This window comes from Columba livia, chromosome 12 (genome assembly GCF_036013475.1).
Source record: "Columba livia isolate bColLiv1 breed racing homer chromosome 12, bColLiv1.pat.W.v2, whole genome shotgun sequence".
Classification (NCBI taxonomy): Eukaryota; Metazoa; Chordata; class Aves; order Columbiformes; family Columbidae; genus Columba; species Columba livia.
In genome coordinates this window covers 14,262,690-14,290,540 of record NC_088613.1, presented here as the reverse complement: position 1 = coordinate 14,290,540, position 27,851 = coordinate 14,262,690, and the positions used below count along the sequence as shown (strand labels likewise).

Genomic DNA, 27,851 nt, shown 5'->3' with positions numbered 1-27,851 from the left:
TCCTGCATCTTCCTTTTGGAATTCTTATTATTGATCCACTTAACTTTTGGAGAGGTGAGATGAGATGAACACATATTAGTTTGCAAAAGAGTTTCAGCTGTGAACAAATGCTGTTACCATTATGGCTGTAAAACGAGCTAATCCACCAAAGCTTACATGTATGCTTAGTGTAGTACTAGAGGCCAAATCAGCCCGGTTTAGGTATTAAACTTCCCTGACCTAAATGGGCTGAAATATTCCCAGAAGTGTCCAAGGTCCCCAGTAAGAAGTTTACCACAATCCAGATGCAGCAGAAGGGCCACAGTAGCCTATAGAACCCCAAGCCTTCAGGATTAGTTGTCGCAGAAGCTTATTAACAAGGTAATAAAGTGAAAATAATTCCTTCTGGTTTTATTGGTGCACAATGTCTGTTTAACATTCATACAGTTTCTGTCCTATCCTTGGCAGTTGTCTTCTTTGTTGTATTCTTACAAAGAGAGAAATATCAAAACATTAATTTAAGCTGTCACAATGCGAAGGGCTGACAGTCATATAAAGAATTATCATTATGGTAGAGAATGGAGACAAGTTACTAAGGAAAATTAAAGTGACTAGCTAAACAGAACTGAACTTCTTCAAAAATCTAGGATATTGCCATGACAATTTGAATTGCTCCAACTTTTTCTTTTTGTGTTTTTCAGCAGTTTCCTACATGGTCTATTATCAATCTGATGGGGAAAAGAAAGAAAAAGAAATAACTTCATATATATTCTAGCTTTAGTGAAATATGTATTTCAAAAGAGAAGATTCATCCTGTACAAGTTTATGCAATAATATAAATTGCAACTAACATCAATCTTTGTAATTTTCCATAATTGTAGAAGTCAGATTGACCAAGATTACAGCCTGTCTAATCCTTTTTACTGATGCAAAAGATACAGAAATGTTTCTTTATCTTCTTCAGAACTCTTTTTGAAAACAAAAATTACTCCTTTCTAGCAAACAGTACGATTTCTGCAGGTGGTGGCTCAGGGTCTCAAAATGCTTGGTATATTCCCAAGAATAATTTTAATTATTTTACAGGTAAGGTAAGGAAGACAGTGGTTAAAAGAAGAAAATAACCACTTCCCTCATGTGTTATGCTTTTCATCAATGGCTCTTGGAACATACTACTATGGCTCTGAAGAAACGCGACAATGAGAGTCTCAAGGTGCATGTCCATGCCCAGCAAGCTGGACCACTGCAGCCTGAATAGTTTGCTTTCTCCAGCAAAGTAAACTAACAGATTCTTTGTCAGAAGACAAGTTTTCATCGGGCAACACAATGCCTAGTCTTGTGCTCTCTTCTCTCATCATATGCTACCCAGGTAAGCGGAGAATGCTATGAATTTAATGCAAGGAGTTGGCGAAACTGCATCCTGTCTTCCTCACAAATGTCCACTGCCTTCTAGCTATAGCATCTGCAGTGCAAATTAAGTCAGCATTGCAGTGGCTAACTGATCAGACTGCTAATGAAGCATGAGTCCACAAGATTGCTTTATATATTCAACATTTATAATTAATTCTCGTACACATAAGCAATCATTGAGTTAGTTCAGCCAGCACATCAAAAACAGATGAAAACACCAAAGGCTGAGCAGATCAGTCTTCCCAAGGCAGATGAATGAGAGGCTTACACGACTAATGCCAACAGGACAGGGACAAAAAACTCCCTGTGGATGTAAGGACATAAGATCCTTTCTACTTGTTCATCATCCTTATGTGCCTTTAAGCACTGTAATCCCAGAATTAGAAAAGCAGACTGTTTAGAAACACCACAGCAGGTAGCCTTAAGGTTGTGTGCATGTTCAGTAGCAGTAGGCACTCAATTCAAAGAACGCCGGCCCAAGCCAGGCAGAGCTCGCTGTCCAAGGCCCGCTGTGTCCTCGGAGAAGTCACGAGATACTCTGCACAGTGAAGTCACACCTGAAACATCTGCATAGATCGTAAGATTAAAAAAAAACAGGGAAGAGCTGCAAATCACTATTATTCTCTAAATAAATCAGATGTACGTTATGACTTAGGAAAGCAGACAACACTTAGAAATGTAATAAATGCGAATTGCTGCAGTCACACCAAACATAGCTTCAGTGTCCTAATTGTATCAATTATTTTTGGGATTGTGATCTCAAAGATGTTAAGTTTTGCTAAGATGTATTTGCAAATCACTTTGACTACTATTCGTGACTAGTGTGGATGTGTTTAAGAGCTTCTGCATATTTGCTTTGGCCATTTGAGCCCTCATGGCCGTGTCCTGAATCAGCTGTCAGAACGTGAGGTACTTTAGATGCTCCTACATGGAGCATTCAGAGAGGTCTGAATTATTTGGGCTACTCAAATGGGCAGTCATTGTATAAGCTGTCCTTTTACTGATCTCAGGGCTCTTACAACTGACTTTACTCTTCACATTTCTCTCTCTGTCTCTCTTTCACTTTTTAATCAGATATGTCTTACCGTGAGGAAGAATTTCACCATTTACCATTGTATTCTAAGAAATAAGCCTACTAGAGCAAGCATTCAAGGTAATTTCATTTTTGCAATAGGAGCTATAATTGAAGAATCATATTTTCAATGTAAGACACTATCTGAAACTAGTCCCTGGTATGAACCCTGGTCAACTATATACAATCCTCTTTAATATGGCCTTTGATAGTATTCGTTTAGCACTCTGCTGCAAAGGCTCAAAAAAGGGCACTGAATTAAATTAGTTTCCAAAAGAACTGGAGTAGTAACAGAAGTCTCTTTCTCTGAATTAACAACAATCTTAAAATCTCAACTGCTTTGAAACAGCACATTAATCCACAATGAAAATGTTTGCATAGCATTTAAAAAATACAAACAGGATTAACAAAGAACTTTCCAAGGACAAGACTGATTTGATTTTGAGACTGAAAGTTCAGTGCCTTAACTTAAAAAGAAAAAAAAGAGAGTGATTTAGAGAGAAAGGGAATAACTAGGTGAGGGAAAAAACCAACCCCAGCCTCCTTTCCCCAAACACCAATTTTAATATTGTGAAGTCTACTTAGTAATCATATATCACCACCGTAAGTATAAATCTAACTGCTGATTGATGTAGCGTGACTGGCGGTAGGTCTGTAACAGCATTACCCATAATCTTTCCAGCCACTCTTGTAAGGCAGCCTGAGCCTGTAAGAGCCTCCTGTACCCCAGAGCTCTCCAGTACTCAGACCAAGATCAATAACAGCAACTTAACAGGCCCAAGGAGTAGGATCTGCGAGTAAGTATTCTAGGATGTTTTTAGTTATGCAGCTCTACAGCCTTTAAAGGGAAGCACACAGCTCATCACCAACAGTCATGTGCCAAAGGAAGGAGAGGTACTTTCAGGGCCTCAGACCCGTGTTTTATGATGGGGTGAATTGACTCCTCCCTCTGTTGACTCTAGAAGAGGGCTACAATCAAATTAAGGGAATTCTACACAAAACATTTTTGGGCTTGGTCTTCAGCTAATCTATGTACATCTAGACCATTCCTCTTGACGGAGTGTGTGTTGGTTTCCCCCAGAAAAAGTTCTGACTTTTGTAATATATACAGCATTCTGGATCCAGAAAGCAATGCAAGAAAATAATCTGTAAGACAGAAAACAAAAGGCAGCCAAGAGAGAAGTAACAACTGCCTTGACTGCAGCTCCATGGGGATGCTGGTCCCACCCGCAGAGTGTGTTTCTCCCACAGGCTTGTCACCAGCTTCTCATTTCTTCTTCTTGCTCCCTTTTGGGCTGAGCAGAGCTGTAACACCAGCTCTGAACTTACTTTCAGTGTTCAAAGAGACATTGCAGTGCTGTGAAGTGCGGGTGAAGGACAAAGGCAGCCTGGAGTCAAGGTGAGCCCTGGGAAGATGAAACAGAACATCATTTACAAATTGTCACGTTTGCAATGTATGGGCTTTAGAAAGCCCATCCTCATGAAGAAGTAGTAATTTCTTACCCTGGACCAGTCCCTGGCTTAATTTCTGCAGCAAGTCAGGACTGGCCTGGTGACCACACTGCTGAATGCGAGATGAGTCTTCCTGCCCTCTCTGTCCTGTTCCTCACTTCTAAACTTGCACATCTGCACACACATCTCAGCGCCTGCACCAGGGGACCCTGTTTCTAAAGTGAATTTAGGATGAGATGAACAGGGACTGTTTTGGGATTAAAGAGCAAACCTCTGCTAAGCCTCAAAACCTGTTCTTAGTAGACTTTTTGATTGCTCCAGGGGTATAGATGCTCATATGTATGTACCTCTGCAGTGAAAATAGTGCGGTAAAAACGATTAAACACAGGAGGAAAGAGGCTTCTATCTAAAAGGTGATTAAAAAGACTAGCATTGTTTAGTTTGCAAAACACAAGAGTAAAAGACGGTATAACAGAAGCAGGGAGAAAGGGCTATTTATTCTGTTTTCTCTAAGGAACAAATATGCATAGAAAGGTGAAGGAAAAATTCTGAAAACATTTGTGCAATGTACAATCAACCCTGCAACTCATTGCTGCAGGACATTAGACAATTTTTTCAGAAACATTTCTAAATGTATTAGACACTACAAGTAATAAACCTCAGTTACCTAGGTGAAGCAAAAGCAAAAACAAACAATCCCCCCAAACTGTAAGGACGGTTAGTCCCTGTCCTTGTGCTTAGATGGGTTAGAGATGGAATTTTTGTCTCCAGAGGGATGGTATTATTTATTTATCACATGCATGATATAGGAGTGCTCACTTCCTTCAAGCAGGAGGTTCTGTATAAGGCAATTAGAAGGGTCAGTAAATGCAGCTCTATGAAGTCATTGCCAATAGATTTCTCCAAGAATACATAAACTTAGTAATGGTCAAGTGGCCAAGGTTTAGGTATTTTGCTCTCAGCTGCTTATATTCCCCAATGGACTTTGACTACAGCTAGGTAAAAGTCAAGGCTGTGAATGAAATAGGAATTAAATATATTCATGTCCTTGGAAAGTTCTCTGCTAATCCTGATTGTTTCTATGTACTTTTTAAATGCTAAGTAAACATTTTCTCTGTGGATATAACTTATTTTGAGTCTAAAAGAAAAAATGGTATACCTCCAAGATTACTCCAAGTTATCAGTGAGTGGAATCTGAATTTTAACGGTCCCCTCCACATCAAACAATGCTGACAGTAGCCTCGGAGGGAGCGGATCAGGGCACTCATGTGACACAGCAGTCCTGTGCCGTGCTGCTGGGGATGCTGGGGGCTGCGCTCCCCCCAGCTCTTCAGCTTGTGTTGTCAGGTCTGAAACCCGCTGGAAAGCAGGGAAGGTGCTGCTGCAAACAGAATTAGTACCTGCTTAAAATGTACGTGTGTATGGAGAACAAACTGTCTTTTTAAAAGATTTTTGAATGCTGCTTTTGGCTGATGAATGGTTTTCTTGCAACTGTCAGGCCATCTGCTTGAAGAGGGGTCTGTACAGTCATGAAAAGGATCTTAAAATATACTCCCCTCATAAACATCTTTTGTTTGGAAAATCCACATGCATCACATAATGCAGTAAATGGCAGCACAAGCTGAACTGAAACATTTTTAAATGCCGAGGATGCAACCTTGGATACAGCTCCCCCGTCCCCCGCCTCCCCTCTATTAATAAGCACGATTTAAATGCACACTTAGACACATTCTCTCACAGACTCAGATTGGCAGCACCCACCTGCTGGGAAACATGCTAAGATAACTTCCTTGGGTACATCCAAAATACCAAACTGGGTTGTGGGCAGAAAAGAAACAGGCTTCTGCAAAGCAGCTCTCTCCTAGATTACATCATTTTCCCAGTCAGTTTTCTGCCTACACTGCACCATTTTGTAAGGGGTATGCATGTGTATATGAAAAAAAAATAGCGTGTGTCCATGTGTACGCAATCAAAAAGGCAAAATTAAGGGTGTGCAAGCACATATCATTCTAGTATTTCCTAACTTTTGAGAGCTTAGCTTTTCAGAACTGCCTGATACGTGAATATATACAATATATACATATGCACATAAGCATTTAGTTTACATGCCTAGAATATAAAATTGTGTCTATGAGAAAAGTGTTATGTTTTCCTTACATTTTTTTCTGCTTATTTTCATCGTTTGCTGGTCATTTTTGTTTACCTGCTTTTTGTTATTCTAATGTAAGTTAAAATATACAAAATGCTAATTTTCTTTTACATAAAAATGTAATAAAACTTTCTGGCTTTCTTTATAAACAAATTTCAGCAGGAATGTTGATGGGATGCTGTATAACAAGTAAAGAAGAAATACTGTTTAATTATCTTCCATATAAAATCCAATAAAACGTTCTGGCTTTTCTTATTTTTCTGTACTGGGGATTAACATCAGCGTCTTTGTGATGAGAAATCTGCATTCATGGCTCCTCTATTTAGATTTAAATAGGAATTATAGTTCTTGGCATAAAGGGATCTGTCAAATATCACAGCATTTGTGGCAGGTGGTCACTGCATTGCTTAGTACAGACACTGCCTGCTTAACCATAGCCTGAAGTAAACATCAAAAGTCAATTATTCTCTTTGTAAATATTTTATTTATATTTTGGAGGCTAACAAACATCTTTTCAGTACTTGTCTGAGACATTCCTCTATGGATCAAAGTCCTACTGAACCTGCATTTGGGTGGTTAAAAATGTGTTTAGCAATCCAGGGATACCAGTGGAACTACCAGTGCATATTAGGCTTCATAACACAATCCTCTGCTTGGAAACCTTTAATGACTTGGCTGGGTTGAAGTGGACAGAGCTAAAACTTGTCACGGTTGTTATCACTGCAGCTGCTAATTAGTACGACAATTATGTATTATTTTGCCCAAATCCCTTTCCTCAGTTAAACTGTATCTTGAATATAAATACTGAAATGCTTCAAAAGAAAAAAAATAAAAAATAAAAGGTGTCTGTTTCCTTGGATTTAACATTTTGATGGTAGGAACACAGGAGGTCTGGTTTAATGCGAGATGAATGTGTGCATAGCAACCCTACAGAGGTAACTCGAACACACATGGAGTGGCAAACGTGGAACAAGAGCTGAGCTCTGAGGGTCAAATGCCTTGAAGAAGTGTCTTGTTCTAGGGTAAACCTACTAAAATCAAATGACAGTATCTGGCAACAATTATGCATACGTGGTGGAATTTGTCCCAAAACCACTACTGTGGGGAAAACTTCTAAATATGCTGCAACACATCTTAGATCCTTATTTGAACCCTATCTGAACTCTTTGGGCAATTAAGAAATCAGATCATCTCATTTAAACAATGTTATAAAAATAATCAAGTACTTCTGGCTAGAGAAATATATATTGTATATGTTTACCTTAAATAACCAGGATTTTCTTGGGTATTTACTCCTGACATTCAGGAAACAGAAGGAGTACAAAATGTTAAGGAAAAAGAGAATTCTCTGAGATGGGTCTGTGGGTAATTTTCCCTGCAAGCCTGTTTGGTGGTAAGTTAATTGACTCCCACATTACTGAAACTGTGATGTACTAAAGCACTGGGTGCTCGTTTTCCTTCACTATTTGACTGGCAAAGGCCATCTGTTCTGTCCCATCCATCCACACGCACAGCGTCTATTGTTGTCAACAGGATTCACACACATGTGGATCAAGGCAAGCATGTGCCTCTAAACTGTTTTGATTCCTAGAACATGGATTTTTCATTTTCTTTGTTTCTTTGTACTCACACAGTAATAATACTTGTCATCTGAGAATTCATATTGATCTTGTCATTGCCTTAAAATTGGATGACAATTACTATCTTTGTCAAAATTCGATCTGATGAAATGGCTCCAATTAGGAAGGGAAAAGAAGGAATCCATCACAGCAGGGAACATTGCATTTGGCTTTAAAGTAGGGAAGCTTCTTTTAAAAAAGTAATGTTGGAACAAGCAAATGGGAACAGGCATAGCAGACATCAGGATGCAAGTCTCAAAATCCACAGAAATTAGCTATACACATGAAGTGAATAGCCATTTAATTTTTACAGTCCATATCTGTCTGCAAACCTGAATTAGAGCTATTCTGACAATAAATGCCAGTAACTGTTGTTTTCATTTTCTGATCTGGTCAGACACACAGTGGCAGTTGACGCCAGCCTTCGTGCATTTTCAAATCCAGTCCTGACCATCAGCATAATTGTAATACATTATTGGGAGTAGATTTGCTGAAGTTCCTGTAATGATAACAGCATAAATTACATCATTTTTCCAGATACTGATCTCATCTTGAAACTAAATGGAAAGAGGCAGTGAAGGAATTAAAAACAAAAGAGGGAGTGCACTTCCATTGCTACCAATATTGGCGCTAAAGCAAGCAACTTATTCCTGCTAATTACAAATAAAATTGTGCTAATTACAGATTTTTTCGTTTATAAATCAGCCTTAAAAACTAGAGTGTCCATTTGTGTGTGGGCAGGGGTGAAGGATTTTTTTTGCAAAACAAAGATGTTTGTTTCACATTGAGTAAATATTTTATTCAATAAATATACCATCAGTGTTTTGCTTCCAAGGAGGGAATGAAAGGCCAGGTTCCTCGCTGGTTTGTAATTCTGGTGAGGGCTTACCTGGGAGCGGGGAGATGTGTGTTAGTGCTCGGCTATGCCTGAAGGACAGGAAACCTCCATCCACCCAGCTGAACGCTACCAGCTCAAGGCCATTCTTGTGTGGTTTCCTCTGAACCAGCTCAGTAAATGCCGTTTCTTCACAAATAAAATAAATGTGGCAGGAACTAGGCTTTTAGAATTGTACAATTATGTGAACTCCTGAACATGAGACTACAGAACTTCTCCTCCTGAAAAAAAAATCACATTTTCTCAGCTACATGGAATAGCTCCACCAGAGACTGAGGGAACCTAACCAAGCACACCATGCTTTTAGCAGGTGGTTACTTTCTGAGCTAAAAATGTAGGACTAGCGTGATGCAGAGATGAGTCACCACACCTCGAAGAGCAGCAGGCTGTTTGGTAAAAGAAGGTGGGTGAGCTGGCACTAACAGGTTTTCCTCTGGCAAGCTGGGTGGACATAATTTTCCTTTCCCGAAATCTTTCTCCCTCCCCTATTTTCACTAACTAAGCCTACTTGCTGACTCTGACCTACATTTGCAATAGTTCCAGAATTCAACAGAACTGTGTTTCTGGGGAATTTGATATTTGCTAAAAATTTTATTCCAACACATTTGAAAATGTTATATGCTAACTGAGCAAACGCAGCAATCCGAAAAGTACACAAACCCCATGCGATTGTCCTGGACTTGTTTGCAACACACTGCTATTAATGAGAATCTGGGATGAGTACAGTATCTTGTACTAGGGATCTCATGATCTCTACAATAATGGCTGATTTTAATTGACTTTTGCTTCATATAGCAAATCCCAATTGGAGAAGTTCCAGGATGCCGCTAGTGAGGAACTGTGGGTGGGTGCATGTTTTGAAGTGATGGTAAACATTGTGACATATACTGTGTGTACCACATATTCTCATATGCACATTTTGACTTTTGTTGCCTTGGCTTTCACACAGCATTTCTAACATAGACATCCCTATTTGCCAGTTTGAGTGGAAATCTGTTAATATGTGAATACCGCTCGCCAGCACGTACCACCATCGCTGGACTTTCAGTACGTATCTTCTCCCACTGAACAGCCAACTCTATGTGCTCAGGGCTGCTCCATGGGACCATGGCATCTCTGTGAGCAAGACTGGTGGAACTGGGTGAATGAGGAGTGATGAGAACTGCTATGAAAAAACATAACTTTGAGAACTTTTAACTCAGCTCAATATGATCCACCAATTTCCAGAGTAATTAACATTGTCAGGAAGACCTCACTCTTTTACTGCCATGGATTCTTTTTTTCTTTCAAGATATGCTAGTAACTAATGCCAAATTGGGTCAAGCTGTTTTAGTACTTCAAGCGCTATAGGTATTAAAATACCTTTAAAGGTCTGGGTCTAAGAGCCAGATTACCCATATGATGTATTTTAATGGTTAGCCAACCGTGTTGCTTGAACTGAAATTTGTCCTGAATCCACAGCAGCTCTTTGGGAACTTGGACTCAGTCAAGATCTGCACAGGTTTTTTAATCTGACACATTAAAAAGTCCCCTGATACATATCCCATTCTGCCTGGCTGCAATATCGTGTAGCCAATATTAGACAAACAATCTGGTTTTAGGCTCTTTCTAGAAAAACACTTGCATACAGCAAAGCTACAAGGTATTTATAGGCACTGAAGATACGGGCATCCTCTCCCTAATAATAAAGTGGCCAGAGCACATGGAGGATGCTCTGCCGCTGCTCGCAGTCCCCAGAGATGTAGCCAAAGAGCCTCTGATCCCATTTCAGCAGCTCCTCCACTGTACCACTGAAATATTTTTTAAAAAGGAAGGAAAAAAAAAAAAAAGAAAAAAGAGGATACTATTTTCCTCACTGCAGCATAACCACTTATAACCACTTCTCACATAGACCACCTGGTTGCAGATAACTGTTCGGCTAGATTCATGCAAGAAAGATTTGTGTGTGAGCTCAGTGCGAGGAAGCCAACGCCAGTGCAAAGTAGCGGCTCAAATCTACTGTGCTGAACACAATGAAATAAATGCTGGTGAATGGATGTTTCTGTGAGGTAATACTTCCATCATATCCAATTCTAACATTATCCAGCAAACTGCCTTGCCAGGAGCCTTCTTTGTATTGCAGGAAGCCATCTGTGATGGTAACTAAAATGAGACAGAACAGGATTCACTATGAAACGCTCTTCAGAAGAACTCTATGGTTTCCCACAGTGCCAGAAGCAGCCTCTCTCCGAAGGTGAGGGAGGCATTATCACCTCAAGCCCCAGAACTACCGCAAATGGATGTTGTGCCTTTCACCTGCTGCCTTTCACGGGGGAGGGGGGGGGGTCCATACAATCTCCACAGCTTTGTCCTTGGCCAGGACCATTAATTGCTATAGAGATGGTGGGTGGGACGTTGAACACGTTATCTAAAGCCTCAGTTTCAGACTTTTTAACTTGTCTCTTGACAGAATGTGCTGATTGTTTTCATTGATCTCTGCTGCTTCTGGTTTAATTTTTTTTCACTATCTCCAAGTCTCTATCTTCGGTCTCTTTCTTCGCAAACTATTCATTTATTGCTGGATAATCACGGGTTTGTGTTTCAGATAGCCTCTATTTTTGTTCATCTTTCCAGTTTATTGTCCACATATTTTTTTCTGTGCAAATCTTCCCTTATTGTGCAGTAGCAAGTGGCTATCTACTAATGGCAATATTACTCCTTGAGAATTCCTTTTCCTTGCATCATCAAGGGTTTAAGTGGAAAGCCTTCAGCACAGTGCAAATTTCACTCCTGAGAATATCCATCTTTTGAGGTAGCTGATTTTAATTAAAGAATACTCTCCCTCTCTCTCTCTCTGGATTATACTTTAATTTCAGTCTCTATCACAACAGTAGATACTTCTTAGATAAAACGTATTTTTGTCTCTTTTCATCCATGATTATCTGTAGTTCTTAAACACTTGGGGTCAGCAGCTGGTCCCCAGTTGATGTAGTTCAGGAACAATGCTATTCAAAGGAATTAATTCAGAATAAAATTGGCATTAAGTTCAAAACTAGGCAAAATGTTCATAATATTTTGCCCTTATTATATATGTGAGAGTGAAACTCTCAGAAATACCAGTAATAACAATTGTGGTAACAAACAATAATCTCTGAAATGTATAGCACCTTTCACCTGAGCATTTTAGACATAAATGCATTAAACTGCTGTCATATGAAGAAATGCCATTATCCTAATTTTACACAAGGGAAAGGAAAAGGTGCCAGGAAGTTAAGAAAGAAGCTGAAAGTCATAGAACAAGAACTGAACGTACATCACACGATCTCCTGTTTCTAATCCCCTGAGCACAGGCAGAATCTGTCCCAAGGGTTATAAAATTGAGGTTTTGAGAGCTCATGATTATGAAGGAATCAACACTATTCTAACACAAGTACAGTTTGAGTTTCTGCCTCCATCACCTTGCCAAATAATGACTCAAATAATATTGTTATCATATCTTACATTGTTTATGCATGATTAATTTGCACAGTTAAACCAATTCCAGATTTCACAGAGTAGTGGTTGAAGTATAGTCCTGGCTATGGCTTTAAAGCTCTACTGCTGGAAAAGAAGCTGGAATGAAACCCTGTCGCTTTTGAAGCCAAAGGTAAAACTGCTCATTCTGATAGAAAAAGGATCCTGAACAGGGTCCCTACAGCCATGAGGACAACCCCACAACCAATTGGCACTTCTACATATGTATATATATACAGATGTGTATATACATGTGTATATGTGTGTGACAGAGGTACAGATGCATATATGCCCACAGAGAAGTTATGGGATGAGTTCGAGCTGGCAAGATGGGGTTGCTCTATTTGCTGCATAGTGAGTGACATGCAGCAAGTTGTTAAGTCATTGCACCATCCATTACAAATATTTTTTCTCTTTCGTCTGCTTTTTGATTGTTTTAATGCCCACTCCAGCCCATACACAACATAGATATGTATCTCTGCTTGGTCATGCACTTACGATCTAAACAGAATTAAATAAAAAAAAATAGGTATGCAGGATAAGCGCAGGAATAAAATGCACTTTGGCAAGTGCTTTAAATGGTCTTTCTGCCAGTAAGCCATTAATTTGTGCTTCTTTGTTTTCTCCAAGCTCAGAATAATTCCCATCTGCCTCGACTTGCTATCTAGAGCATAAAGGAAGAAGCCCCTTTTCTGAGCATGGATGAAATAGGAAATTGTTAGTATTAAGGAAGAATTGGGCTTGGAATTCTGGCGTGTCTACCGCTGGGACCTAAAATAACTTGAGGTCCTGCTATTTTAATTAACTTCATTATGACGAGTCTGCCTCTTCTGTTCGTGTACGTTTTTCCAGCTTTTGTATTCCTGGCCTGTCTGTAATACATATGTGTTGCCTTTCTTTCCTCTCACTGAAGCTGAAGATGCAATCACGTCTTCAAACCATCTGGTTTTTAATTTATTATTTTCCCGCATTGCACTGATGGACTTTCTCATTTTTCTGTCAGGCTAACAGTTTGGCTCCTGTTTGTCTAAGGTATGTTAACACTCTGTTCCTCTTCTGGGCACTCAGTCAGTCTATTGTGCTTTCTGAAATTAAGCACCAGGGATTTTTAAATATTATTTTCTTCATCAGTCCAGGGAATATCCTCTACTTTTACAGCCTCTCTTCCTCCTTTTGTGTTCCATTACACATTTTATGACTCTTGCTAAATTTAGGCTAATATCTTATTTTTTCTGTCTTCTCCTGATCATTCACAAGATGAATGGTTGGAGCCTGCCAGGGAATGTTCCCACAGCTGATGAGACACTGACACCCATGAGGCCAGAGACGGGATAGGATTCCCCAAAGGAGGCAGGAGAATCCCCACGGAGCTCTTGTATGTCCCCAAGGGGCAGGACAGGAGATGGCAGGAGCCTGCGATGGGCACAGCGAGGTGCTTGACCTACCCCTCCTGCTCATTTCTGTTCCTCGACTTTGAGACGGGGAAAACCCTTCCAGATATTGGTTCTTTCACCCACCAAATGAGGAGACGGGGCAGCCAAGACCCTTCCATCATTGCATTGCCACAGCTGGGTGATGCTGTGCCATGGAGAGCTGACTCCTAATCCTGAGCCATAGCAGGGAGCTATATATCCCCACGATGGCTGGGAAGTTCCAGGTAATCGCAGTATGGAGCATAATGTGGATATATATTTGTTACCTTACTTTTCTATAGTACCTCCCAAGAGCCTTCTGAGGCATTCCGTTCTTTAATAAGCAGAGAGTGCTCTGAGATTTTTCTAATGAAAATGATATAGGCGCACACAGTGTTACTATTAAAACTTGTCCCTTTTTCTCTAGGAACTGCTAAAATACATTTACAGTTTATATCCTTTTTGGCGAACATTAAACTTTCTAATTTAAAATAATAAAGTCTGGTTTGCTTTCTTTCTTTCCCTTCTAGTTCAAAAATCTAAAAAAACTGTCAATTTTTCAACTATTCTTATTTTGCTGAGTGATTTTTGGATTTCAATAAAAGTAACACTGTAGCTACAACATTTTGTGAGATAAGGAAAGAGATTTTTTTTTTACAGCACAATTATGGAAATTTCAAAGAACCTTATAAATATCCTACTATTTGCATATATGAGATAAGCATATTTTAGTAATTGTTACGACAGGCTAGCAAGAAAAATGTGTGGGACAACTATATAGCAAATACATGCAAACATAGACACAGAGAGGGGGTGTGTGTCCATTTTTCCAGAAAATCCCATGCTCGGTGGGTGCAGGATCCCAAGAAAAGCAGAGAGCTCCCCAAGGAGAGGGACCACCCTGATCCTGATCATCAGACTCAGTTTTCCCACTTGTAGATGCAAGATTAGCATTATTATTTTTGTAACATAACAAGGCATTTTGGTAAGTCCAGATGGTGTATACTAGATAAGAGTTAAAATGCCAGCTTTTAGTTTTGTTGCCACTTACCAGGGGTAAAAAGGCTGGGATTTGCCGGGACCTGGGGGTGCAGCTGTGCCGTATCTCGGTTGGCCAGGCTCAGGACTGTGTGCCATGGGGATGTCTGTGGCTTGTGCTGCCTGCCCCACGTGTTCTGCCCACCTGAGCCATGACATCTTCACATAGCCCTAAGCATCCCCAGAAAAGCCATAGGGCAGCTAAGGCTGGGCTATGTCTTCAGCACAGGCCCAAGTTTCCACTCAGAATGTGGTGGGAATGTAGCCACGGCTGCCTCAAGTTTTCAAGAGGCTTTCTGAACTGAAATGGTCTGTGCATGCTTTTGTTTGCATTTGTATTTTTTTTTTTTTATGTTGAAATTGTTCTTCTGGTTATGCTCGAGAGCTACTAGGAAGCTCAAAGAATTAGTGTGGCAATTTCCTCAGTCCTTTGTTGAAAAGGAAGAGTCCACACAAAAAAATGCCCTGGCATTTCAGCTGCATAAATACCGTAAATTGCTGTCAAACAAAAAGACGATTTAACTAAAAGAAACCCCAAACAACCAACCCCCTCCATGCACACTTTTCTGTCCTCATTAGAACTGCAGGTTTCCATTCTGTGGATCACCCAGCCATCTGCTTGGCCCTTGAAAGAGTCCTTGAGAAACCGAAAAATGAAAACCACTTACTTTCTGAAAACTAATCTTGGCTTCCCGGTGCCTTGCTTTCAGGGGAGTTCCACTCGAGGCTTGATTTCTATAAGTGCAGATACTCAGTATGTCCTGAACAATTAGATGCCTTTGAGGATGTTGAAAGCTAGACATAAAAAACCAAATCAATCAGGAGTCCTGTTTGACAACTGACACCACTTCTAATGCAAAAAAACAAGCACCACAAAAAATATATATAAAACCAAAATGAACGCAAAATCAGAAAGCCCAAAGCTTAACAGAAAGCCTACCAACCACCTTTTTTCTCTTTAGATTTTATACCAGACATATTTCCTACAAGGTTTTCGCTAGCCTGTTTAGAAAAAAATACAGAGGTACATGTCCATCTTTTCCTTCCCCTGCTGAGGGAGACGACCTTTACCAAAACCAAAGTCCCCAAGCTTGTGCTGCACAGACAGGCCCTCTCAGAGGGGTCCTTGGGGGTTGCTAATGGATTTCTTCTGGCCTCTGGTAACTACAAGTGCTCCTTCCTCACCACAAAATTGGGAGTGAGAGCAGCACCCAGCCCCTGCAGGCTCTTGGGAGCCCATCAACACCGTCTCTGGGCAGAAGATGAGCGCCGGTGTGAGGAGTCTGAAGGTGGCGAGCAGGGCTGAGAGCTGCCCAAACAACAGGCATTTATGTTGTAATTTTTTTCCTAAGCTCTCACAGCAACCTGTCCCTTCTATAGCGTAGACAGGAAGGATTACAAGCAATTGCTGCCTCCCAAGCAGTTGATATTCACAGGAAAAATAGAAGAGCAAGGGAAGAGCAGTTTTGCCTCGTCAGCTAATGATCCTTGACTCTCATCCTTTGTGTTTTTGGTAGCAACCACGGAGAGGTCACACATGAAACTGTGGAAGTGTGAAGTGTCTTTATTAAATATATCAATGGAGTTTATTAAATGGAACATGCGGCACTGGGTAGTGTAAGCCACTGTTGGACAGGCTCGGGGTCATGCAGGCCTCCTGCCTTGATGTCACCGGCTGTGGGATTAATACCATGAGTTCACAGCACGGGACTGATTAGAAGGCCGTGTCCCGGTTGGTTTTACCTCTGCCCTCTGTTAAGTCTTTGTTTGCAACGTGAGCAACAAGCTTTTCAGCTCATCACCGAGGTGCCACGTTCAGAGCCGAGGCAATCACTTAGGTCTTTCACCACCTCTGGCAGATGCATGGTTTAAAATTCCCGTCCATCAGGAAGAGGGCACAGAGGTAGAATCACTACCTCCTATTGTCCAATTGATTGTTTGGGCTCTGGAAAATCTTCCTTTTTGAAGATTTTTGCCTTTTTTTTCTTTTTTTTTTTTTTTTTTTAATCTTTCTCCCCCTTTTCTTCTCATTTTCAACCTGCACCAGGAGGGCAGAACAGAAAAGGCTGCTGAAAGACTTTTTTAGCTTGCTTTCTCTCAAGGGATTCTAGTTCGTGGCAGAAGAAACTAGCCTCTCTGACAGGAAAAAATACTGAGTTAGAGACCCTCCACCGTAAGGAGACAGTTTCCCTGTTTGGAGTTACTGGATTGCTTGCACAAGCTGGGAATGGCAAAAGGTGGAGAAAGAAAGGAGAAGCTCAGGCTCCACTGAGGAGTGAGGGAATATTTAATGTAACTCAGAGGAAAGCAGATGGGAGGAAGGGATTTAGCATGATGGTGATGACTGCATGATTAGAGGTGACAAGGACAATAGTGCATGTGTATGTCTACATCACTTGTTAGCTGCACGGTGGCCCCTCAGGAAAAAGGGATGTCTCCTGTTAAATACGATAGTTTTAAAATAAAGTAAAATAAGGGGAAGAACAAAGGAAACCAAGCGTAGGGGCTTCCAAACTTTTGGGAGACACTGTGTCTTTCTAATTGCCACATCAAAGCATGACTAAATCCAGAAAAGTGGGACTACTACAGCTTTAAGTCAACCCTGCACACATCTGGCTCTGGATGATCAGGGAACCTGGGCAGCCCAGAGGTGCAAAGTATCTGGTGTATCAAGGCCTGTACAATGGTTTTATCACACTGACCACCCGTACTGACTGCAGAAAGTGCTTTGCTCAAACAGAGATGGTGCAAACCAGCAAGGAGGCAGATGCAAATGTCTCAGGCAACACCCCTGACAACTCTGCTCTCTCCAGCCCTGTTCTCCATGCTACAAAATGCAGGCAACACTGTGCTGCATGCAGACCCTGCCCTCACAGATCAGGCAGGACAGAGAGAGGCTGACACTGTTCAACAGTATTCCCAGCTTCGGTAACATTGATGCCCAATACAACAGCTGGAAGAGTTATTCTTATTCACCACAGCAAATTGATGTTTCTATGCTGATCCAGGTCCGGTGAGTGGTAACACTCGCTCCTTTATGTGATCCTCAAAAATAAAGACAACTTTTCATATAGCTTAGGTTTTTTCTCCTCTCCAAAGCTTTGGCTGTGATTGATGAAACTGCCTCACATTGTCAGAAATTACTTGAACTAATAAACAATGGAAATGACTTTATCTGTGCTAGTGCCAGAACCATTCTATTTACAGCTCAAGTTGTCCTTATTTCCAGGAAACCCATGATATACTTTACTACCTGACCCTCACTTGCCATTCTTCATGTTGGCTATTTACCAATTTTTAGCATTATGTATTTTATGAACACTTTGCTGTAATTGTTCATCTATTTGTTGGTTATCTTGCTGCAGCCATTTGTCGGATTCTTTTATCCATTAATTTGTGAGACCTTTCTGTTGCTATTCAACTTATACAGAAGGTTTTAACAACCTATGCTGTCAAAGACACATCTCCCTTCATGCCATGGTCTTATAAGGAAGGAATATAATAATAGCTGGCTATAGTCATTTGTGGAGCCATTTAGGTGGGATCACCACATCCTATTTTTTGCCATTCACCTGTACTGACTTCCTTAAAGCTTTATTTAGAAGACAAATTCTTCATATCCTGAGGTTTGTGGGTATTCTGCTACACATAGTTGCTGCTTTATACCTAGCTGGGCAAAAAGACTCATTCAGTAAAATGAAATCCTTCACCCTTGTTTGCTCACACCGCTGGGAAGGACACCTGACAATGCAGCTGGGATTTCTATCGCTTGTACTGAGTGAGGAGAGACCTGCCCCAATATCTCCGGCTCCTCCTTACATGGGCTGGAGCAAATCTCATGCAAGCCTTATCCTATGGGAGCTTGAAGCACCTGTGAAGCAGATTTCTGCAGATGTATCTTGACAGAGACAATTAAACTTGCACAGGCCACTGCACATCAGAAGGTTGCAATATCTGATGCTCATGTTCAGCACCCTCCACCGTTAAGGTACAGAGGTGTTTGTGTCACATGTCCTTTTCCACATCTGACTCTCTGAGTCATTAACTTAAGGGTCCATTTTGCCAGCCTAGAGCTAGATATGTGCCATCTTGTGCTTTATTGAACACAATGCATTTCAAGGAAGTATGGCTGGCGTGTTGTGCCATTGGCCTTCATTCAACAATATAATCCAATTCTTCTGATTTCCAGACTAAAGATACTCATCCCTTTCGACAGGGAGTTGTGGTGTCAATAAGATTTAAGAAACACAGACAATAGCCTGTAACATTGTGTCTTTCTTTCGTGTCCAATGAGCTGTTCCTTCCTGGCTAACAGAGGCAAAACACACATGAAGAGGCTTCCTGGGTTCAGATATCCCACCACTGCAGCTGGGGCCAGGGCCAGCTTCAGGTCGACCAAGCTGCTTGCTTTTCCGTACCCTTCTCCCACTGCCTAGTGCTCTCTAAAAGCTTAGCTGGAGGACGACTCACTTCAGTGAACATCAGAATAAAATCCTGCATACAATTAAATGTGCCTTACCGTGCTCTTAGCTAAGCAGAGCTGTGGGGTTGAGTAGCTTTTGAATTAATTCCACACTCTGTTTATCAGGAGTCTGGCCTTCAATACCTTGTATCGCTCCTAAATATTTTACCTCTTGTTGCACTAATTGAACCTTTTGTCTGTTGACTTTCAATCCTTCCTCCTGGGCTGCAGCCAAAACTTCCTCTCTGCTGACATGCTTGTTCTTCAAAATTCTCTCAAGTGTGATCCACATATGATGTTACATGTTTCCTGGACCTGCAGGCTAATTTCTCCCACATTTGGGTGATGTGTATGTGGCGGATCACAGGAGCTTGCAAAATCCTTGAAGAACTGATGTTAAACCATTTTGTTTCTCCTGAAATATAAACCAAAACTTTTACTAACATTTCGCTGCCAAAGGGCTAAAGAAAAAATGCGTTTGCTAGATCTATAACTGAAAATCACTTAGTTCCTTTTACTACTGCAGCCATAATTTCTGGCATTTTAACATGAAGAGGTGATGTTTGCAGAGTTAGAGCATTTAAGGCTCTAAAAATCCACAGTCAGATGCATCTTTCTATCTCCCTTTAATATCAGCCACACAGGGGAATTATACACACTGGGTCATTGCACTGGCACTCCTTGATCCACCAAGCTATTAATAGTGGACAACAATCCTTTCTGGGCTTCGCTTGGGTACTTGCATTGCTTCTGCAGCCTCAGAACAAGCCCTGTCATTAAAGCAAAGACATTAATCTTTCCATACTCCAACTTATCTCAAGCTTATACTTGCAGTAAGGTAACTCACCCTCATCTTGAGGTGTTCCGACAATTTTGGGAGCCTTTATAGGAGCACATCTTTATGTAAGAAAGATAATTATGAGTCCTTCTACTTCTGTATTATCCTTCCACAGTTAGTCAGATCTAAAGTAACCTATTTTGTTTAAGGAACAGGCTGCTGAAAAGCCGTCTTTTTATCCTGCATGGGAAGCTGAATACAAGAAAACTCAACTGCACTCTCCACTACGCAGTTTGCACTGGGAATGGGTGTAGAAGCAGGGCTGATAGACTCCCTGCACCATAGGAGACCACTGTACACTTTGCCTATGTGGTATACCTTGTAGGAACCCACACTCTTGCAAAATAATAATTTGAATAGTTACTGAGGCACCAGACTCGAATGACAGTTTGGGCTCCCAGTAGCTTGTTTTTCATTGCTGTTGTACAGTTCTGCCAATTTATGCATTAAGACACTAATGGGTTTTATATTCCACCCAGCCATATCTTCTCCCAGGCTCTCTAGTTCCTCCTGAACCTTCATCTCATCTACTTCTAATGCCATTTCCCAGACTTATCTACTCCAGACAAAATACCCTCTGCTTTCCTGCAGGCAGAATGCCACATACTGCAGGACTGTAAAGGTCTCTCTGATCCTCCAGAACTTTGAGTTTGTTTGCCCTCAGGACCTTGACTGGTGAAAGTGATTTTTACTGGTATGACTGCTTTGACTAGATTTCTTTCTAGTTCCTTTTCTTTCCAGGGAATCATTCCAGCCCTCCCAGCATGTCCTCAACCATAGCCTATTCTCTCTCTCTGCTGCAGGATCACGGAGCTCAGCCTCATGCAGAGTGCAGTCAGTGGGCATACAGCCAATCTTAGCTGCAGGATTTTCATCAGAACTGGTCCAACTGGGCTGTTTGCCTAAAGCCACAATCCACTCCACACAAATATCCCTATTTAAAGTCCTAATTCCACAGTGAAAGCTCAGCCTTGAGTGGTAACCAACTCCATTTCAACAGTGAGTCAGTCATCTCTCTCTCGTGCTGGTCCCTGTCTCCTTGAATTAACAGTAACAGTTTGTCATTTTTTTGTTTGTTTGTTTTGTGTTTTTTCTTGTTTGTTTGTTCTGTTTTGGTTTGTTCGTTTTACCATGATGGGATCTCCCTCATCTGTACACTTATAGCTCATTACACAAAGGAGCATTAGTTCCAGAATATGGCCTGGGTGAAATGGGATCATTCTAAATATCTCCATCTCAGTTATCATGGTCACTACTTCTTTTCCAATTTGTACTGTACTCAATGTAGCCAGTTTAACTGGCAACTTCTGTTTCTTTTTCTCACTTACTTGCTTACTGGAGGCTCAGAATTGAAGTGTTCTCTTTCATCCTATGTGGCAATGATTTGATTTCTATCCCTGCTCCACTCAGACTCTCACAGCCATGCTCTCGTGGACATGACTGCTGGGTTACCACCAATCTGCCACAAGGAAAATGCAGTCTGATGATGCATTTAGACACCCGCTTCCCTGCCGGCACAGGCCAGATAGAAAATGGCTTGGCTGATGTCTCTTTTACCAAATAAAATTGGAGAGACTGACAATTGCTCCTGCTGCTCTTGTGCCAGACTATTTTTGGGTATTTACATGTGCATTGACACTCCCAAATGCCAAAATCACCGAATTCTGACAGTGGCGAGTCCCTGTTCAGATGCCTGGATGTAGGTGGAATGTTCTGACTACTGATGAGGACTGTGGTGCCCGTGTACTATCTCATCCCCAGGTTTTTCTTTACATAATTTAGTTCCAAAGGAAAACACTTCTGATCTGCCAGTCCAAACCACTTTTTTTCTGTAGGGTTAGCTTTGAAAACACAGCAATGGGTATATAACTATATTATGTAGAACTTAATGATCATTCTGTGAAGCAGCTCCTAGTTTCCAACTTTTTTCCAGCTTAATTGTTTCAGAACTACCAGGCAACTTTGGGCTGGTAAGAGATCCCATGGTGTGGTTAAGACATTCATGGTAACTGGTGATGTAGCCGATGTTGTTCTCTGTATCACGATGACCCTTCCCACAAATAAGCTCCTCATCTGGCCTCTGTAACCCTTCCTTGCTCATCCAAGCTGCACAGGTCATTCAAAAACATAGTGCTGAACATATGAAGCACACAGAAAATAGCTCTTCCTGCCCTTCCATGGCATAGCCCAAGGACCCCATTGCCCTTCCTTGCTGTGCGGTGGGGTCTGGTGGCTGAAGGACCATGTGGAGGAGCAGCTGCCTGCCCTATGGTGATGCTCTTGCAGTCTGGGGGTCCCTGATGGCACTGGTTCCCCTGCAGGTCTGCATGTGAAAGTCGTGATCTGCCATGCTACGCTGTGGCAGCAATGTTGCTTGTACAGTGAAGTACCCTGTGATTTGTGGTGTTGTAAAAGCTGAAAAACTCCATCATTGCCATTTTTATATAATTGAAAAAACCCAATAACTGACTGCAGTGTCAACTAGAGAAGCAGGCAGCACCCTTGGAAATACACGTTTGTGCACACACGCAGACACAGCCTCCTACCACCAGCCAGGCAGTGCTGCGTGACTTGTCTTGATAGAAGGCTTAAAATAAATCAGAATTATTTCCAGATTAGAGGAAAAAAAAACATGAAGACGTTTCATTCTAGGCACAAAGAACACAAAGAGAGTAGTCTCTGACAGTCAGCACAGCGTATTTTTTTTCCTCTGGTCCTTTGCTCTCTGTCCTCCTGCTCCCACAACCTGGCTTAACTGTTTTTTTTCCATCTGCTGCATGTGAACAGATAACATTGTAGAGCTGCTGCATCCTCACCAGTGTGTGAACAAGTTACATGTCTCTCAGACTTCCCCTTTTCATTTTCTTGACAGAATCTCAGCCAAGCTTCCCAAACTCATGTGGTTCCTTTCTGAACTCAGTTTCAGCACCTTAAAATACCCACCTACAGCCAAGACCACAAACTCTGTTTTCCTGGTATAACCTGACTGGGCCCTAACCCTACAGATCCTCTGACCCATGGCTGTGCCATCTGACAGAGTTCACAGCCGAGGATCAGGAATACATGGAAGCACTGTCCATATTTTGCCAGCTCAAGGGTCTCAAATGCATCACATCTGACGGAGCTGGTGCTTTGATGTGTTTGATGTGTTTGATGAACACTGATGGACATTGCTCTGGCATTTCAGAGCAATTTGAAAAGGTTTTATCTCCTCCAGTGGTGGGAGGACCACTGTAGGCAATTAACTAATTTCAATGTTGAAGTATGTACAGATCTTGCATGTTTACCTTGATGCTTTCACTGGGGACAAAGCCTGGAAGACATGCTGCATGGCAGCAGCTAGCACAGCACCTGAGTCATAGGATATAGAAGAGAAGGGAAAGACGGGGGAAGAAATACAAAAGCTGAAAGAAAAGCAAAAATCTGCCCAAAACCCCACCAACACCCCCCACTTGAGCTTTTTAGTAAGGAGAATGTTTCATTTTTGACTGCTCAAGTGTGCCATTTTGTTTACCTTGGTTGCTTTTAGGGCAAATTATAGAAACAGGCCAGTTTACTTCACTCTCATTTTTAGACAGTTTCACTTTCAGCTTCTGCACAAAAAACATGTTACGATATGGGGGTTGCAAAGGCTGCAGGGAAATATTGATTTCCTCACAATAACACTAAAACAGTTCGACCCAACATTTTCTGAAGGCTTTTACAAAACATACATTTTGAGGGACAAGTTTGACTTGACAGACTTCTTTTAAAGAGAGCTACCTTTCTTGCAGCTGCAATAAAGCTGTTATTTATTACTTTTTATTACAGAAAGAGAACTGTTGATGCTAGAAATTTCTTTTACTCAGGTAAATAGCTCTGAAGTTTCAGATTAGCTGGCTATGTGGAAAGCTGCACTGTAACGCAAGAAAAATTTTAATTGTTCAGCTAATTAGAAAAGTCTTAATTATAATATAGAATAATTAATTTCTTTTGATACTTACAACTCAGACACTCCCTTGTATACCTCAGGGGTCCAGAAGTCTTAGCAAATGTTACAATGGGAATTGCTTCTTAGAAAAAACAGGTTTCTCTAACATTTTTCTTAGCTTGGTAGTAGTTCTGTATACGAGAATAGGGACTGATGGCCAATAGTATAGTTGGAGATTGCTGAGCCATCAGATCTCAAATGCAGAAGGTCATATGCCACCTCTACTTTCAAAAGCATTCCAAAAAAAGACACCAAAGTACCACGGAACTGCGATACTACTAGCACAAGACTGTACTATGCGAACTGCAGCTCATCTCATCTTGCCATCACAGCTCCAATCACAGACCCCTGCAGGTACCCACTGGACTAGGAACTCCAGAGTCAGTCTTTCTTTAAATCCCTCTGCCCCACAGTCTCATCACAGATTTCCAGCCCACTCCTGCCTTGTGAAACTGCCCCGTGTCATGCAGCCAACTGACACTCCAGGGGCAGTGCTGCTCCTCCAACCACACACTGTCAGCTTTCATGTCCCTTCTGCCAGAGCTGCATTGATGGGGACACTGGGGATCACAGCTGACCCCCGCGGAGATGAGTGGCTGAGATGGACACAGAAGGTCAGGAGATGCCAAGATGGGAAAGAAGCTTATGCTTCCACTTCCACTCGGAGTCACTGCAGTGACCTTTTTTCTGCATTTTATGCCATTTGCCCTAACTACAGAGCCCAAGTCAGCTTAATTCAAGGAAACAGATCTTAGCTTCCATGCTCTCCACCTCATTTAGCCCAGTGAGCTGGGTGGTGACTGCTGTCACCAGCTGCTCTGACATTCTGGGGTTGGGCTGCTCCTCTTGGCTAGGAAAACAGTCCAGCTATGAAGGACGTGGGCTTTATTTGCACCTTGGTCCCTCACGTCCAACACCATATCGAGTGCCAGTTTAGAGGGGAAAGCTAACAGACACCCTGAAGACAGCTGGGAAATATTGAGTATACAGATGTTACAAACCTTGAGATTAAGGGGTGGGAGAAGGCATCACAGGGCCTCTGAGTCTGCTAAGAAAGGAGTTATTTCTTGGGATATTTGCATTTTTCCAAATTGAGCTAATAGAAAGGACTTGATTTGGAGAATGCCTCCAAACAATTGCTCTGTGAGATCAATATCAGTTAACATATTACTCTAGCGCTCAATACACCTTCACTCTTATGTATTCTTCCTTTCCAGATCCAAATACCAGTGCAAAACAGCTGCTGGGAAGCGTGGCATGCCCATGGAGAGCCTGCTGACATGAAGCCAGCAGATACTGAAGGTTCATGTCATGCTGACTCTTTTCTTCCAAAAAGCATTTTAAAAGGGTAGATTTCTGAAAGCTTTTGTGGCTCGCAGGTACAGCATCTTAGCTTTAGACTTTGTGAGGCTTTAGCAGCACCTCTATCTTTCCATGTTTCTTAGAACACATTGGGTAATGGGATCCTTCCCCATCCCCTCATTCTCTTGGAGGCTTCTAGAGGTCAAGGCAGGACAATCATACAACACACAGCCGTGCATACTGATGGGCACTCTGTGGAACTGGTAGTTAATATTACTGATAAATAACAATACATTTGCCCGTTTCAGGTCTTGGTGGAGCATTAATTCCCCGTGAAAGCAGCTGTGGTATCTTATTTCTTGCTCAAAACTCCAAATCTCCTCTCCACCCATTCACGTGTCATAGATAAGAGCTGCATTTACATCCCGGCAGTCACACCCTGCTGCACAAGAAGGTGAAGCCACTTTACGCAGGTTAGTTAGTAATGCGAGACCCTTTCCCAGAACAGTAAACTTCTTTCTGACATGTTTGATGGCAAAATAGGAAAATGAAAATTCAATTACATTTCAAACCCTAATAAAATTCACTTATCTTTCTTCTTTTTCTATTTTTAAAATATACCTGCATTTGCTACTTTGACTGGATCTTCTCCTTCTTAAAATTCAGTAAACCTTGTGTGCATCCTCACTCATCTCCTTCTCTGTGAAGAATTAGAAAGAATTAATAAGCTGAGATACTTGAATAAAATCCTTTTTATTTCATGGCCTGATTTTACTCCCATAAACTCTGCATTTATAGCAACCTCATAAATTACCAGCGTATATGGAAAATAAATATTCCTTGTCTCTCCCACTAAGCCTGCAGACTTAGCAAACAGATCTCTCAAAACACAGAAAAAGGAAAGGATATTTTCTTTTCGATTCATTCAACTGGAAATACAATTTTGAGAAAAGCAAAGCAGTGTTTCCCTTTCACTGTTTCCATTTCATTTGGGCTGATAAATGCCTCTGGGACATAGCATTTCTGGTTTCACCTCTTCTCAGCCATCTTTCTGTCTTTCTTCCCCTTTCTCTCTTTCACTCTCTCTCCCTCTTTGCCCCTTTTTCAATTGGCCTAAAAATAAGCGGCACCTGGCAGCTGCAGAGTGTTGGCTGTCACAGTGATTGTTGGTATACGACCTTCTCTCTGTAGGACTGGTTTCCTTTAGAAAGTCATTGAGCAAGCTGAGAAGTGGTTTGACTATCTTTACTGGTGACATGAACCAAAGGATGTTCCAGAGATGTCAAAGCCCTGTGGTTAGGTAGGCAGCCAGACATGAATGATGGGACTTCATTACAAACAGCCCCATCCAATAAAAGCATGTTAAGATTTTGAAAGAAAAGAAAGCCACTGTGAATTCATGTCCTTCTTTGTGCTTCAGCTGGCAGCAAGGCACTGAATTAGTGTGAAAATTGAGCAAAAATTAATCTTTGCCTCATAATCCATTATTTAAAAGGGAACACTCACTCACTATAATTTTCAAGTCAATGCTACAGCAAAGTCTTTCTGAAATCTGTAAGTTTGCCATAGGCGAAAAATAGCAACAGAAGACTAGGACTTGAGATTTGCCAGAGCGCCAGACTCCCCAAGGTCACCCCAACATCTCAAAGCTCTTAACCATCTGTGTCTGATTCCTAAAAATTAACATGGAGATAGAGAAAGACTGACTGACTTATTAGGGTAACTTTCATTTACCAGAAAAAAAGCACCTATGCCAGCTGCACCAGGAGCAGAGTCCTGGGCAGCTGCAGCAGCAAACCAAAAAGCCTTTGGTCCTCACAGATAAGCCCATGGTCACACCACACCTGTGTCACCAAAGCATCTGGCTGTGCCCTCCCTGCTGAACCTGTGAGGAAATGACAGGCAAACTGGGATCACACACATCAGCTTCCCCAGCACTCACCTCTGCCAGCCCCAAGTCCTGGTGCAGGTGGAGATGTGGGACTCGGGACCTCTTCACGCCTGCCATAGCTAGAGCCGTCACCATGCAGCAGGGTCTAAGGCAGAGTTTGTGTAGTTAGGGTTTACGTTCAGCACAGCTGTTCACTTTAACATCAGTTTCTTAGTCTGTACCGTGCTTAAAATGAGTGGAGTTGTATAAAAGACAAAGCACACAGCTGCGTTCCATTTGTCACACAGATGCCCGCTGTCCTCCAGTTTTCTGTGTGATTTTGGAGAGCAGGAATAAGCTTGAGAGGATAAATCAAACATAGAAGCGGTCTTGTGGCTACGGGAACCGATCCCACATCTTTAGGAAGACTTGAACCAGGTCACTGAATCTTTCTGTCTACTTTCCTTTCTTGAAATGTGGCTGTAAAACACATTTCTTGCTTATGTATGTAGATTGTGATGTTGTTTGGTCTCCTGCTAGCTGTGTCGCAACCTGGGATGCCATTCTCTGTTGGGGTCCATAAGATTTAATGTAATGTAACAATGCTACTAACAACAAAATATATATGTTACTGAGCATGACACACACATACACACAAGTCTAGCTCCTGCTATGACACAAGAAAGGACTAGCAGGAAAATTTGTATTTTGTTTCTGCTTTTAGGAAAAAGAAAAGGAAATAAACAAACAATAATGGAAAACTATAAAACAGCAATAAAAAGAATGGAGATTAAACTGCAGCATGCCAGCACTTAAAAAGAAATAAATAGCAAAAATAAAAGTCTAAATTTGTTTCTATTGAGTCTGAAAAACAAATCCAGGATTAAAAAAAAA

General features: G+C 41.4%; 1 long non-coding RNA gene across 1 annotated transcript; it reads right to left on the bottom strand.

Moving 5' to 3' along the window:
• Positions 1–364: 364 nt before the first annotated feature.
• On the bottom strand, positions 365–27,543 carry LOC110357204 (uncharacterized). The gene is made up of 4 exons (XR_010475696.1): positions 27,030–27,543; positions 25,709–25,787; positions 15,184–15,310; positions 365–3,864 (listed from the first exon to the last, which is right to left on the bottom strand). It is a non-coding gene; the product is annotated as an uncharacterized LOC110357204 (long non-coding RNA).
• Positions 27,544–27,851: the final 308 nt, after the last annotated feature.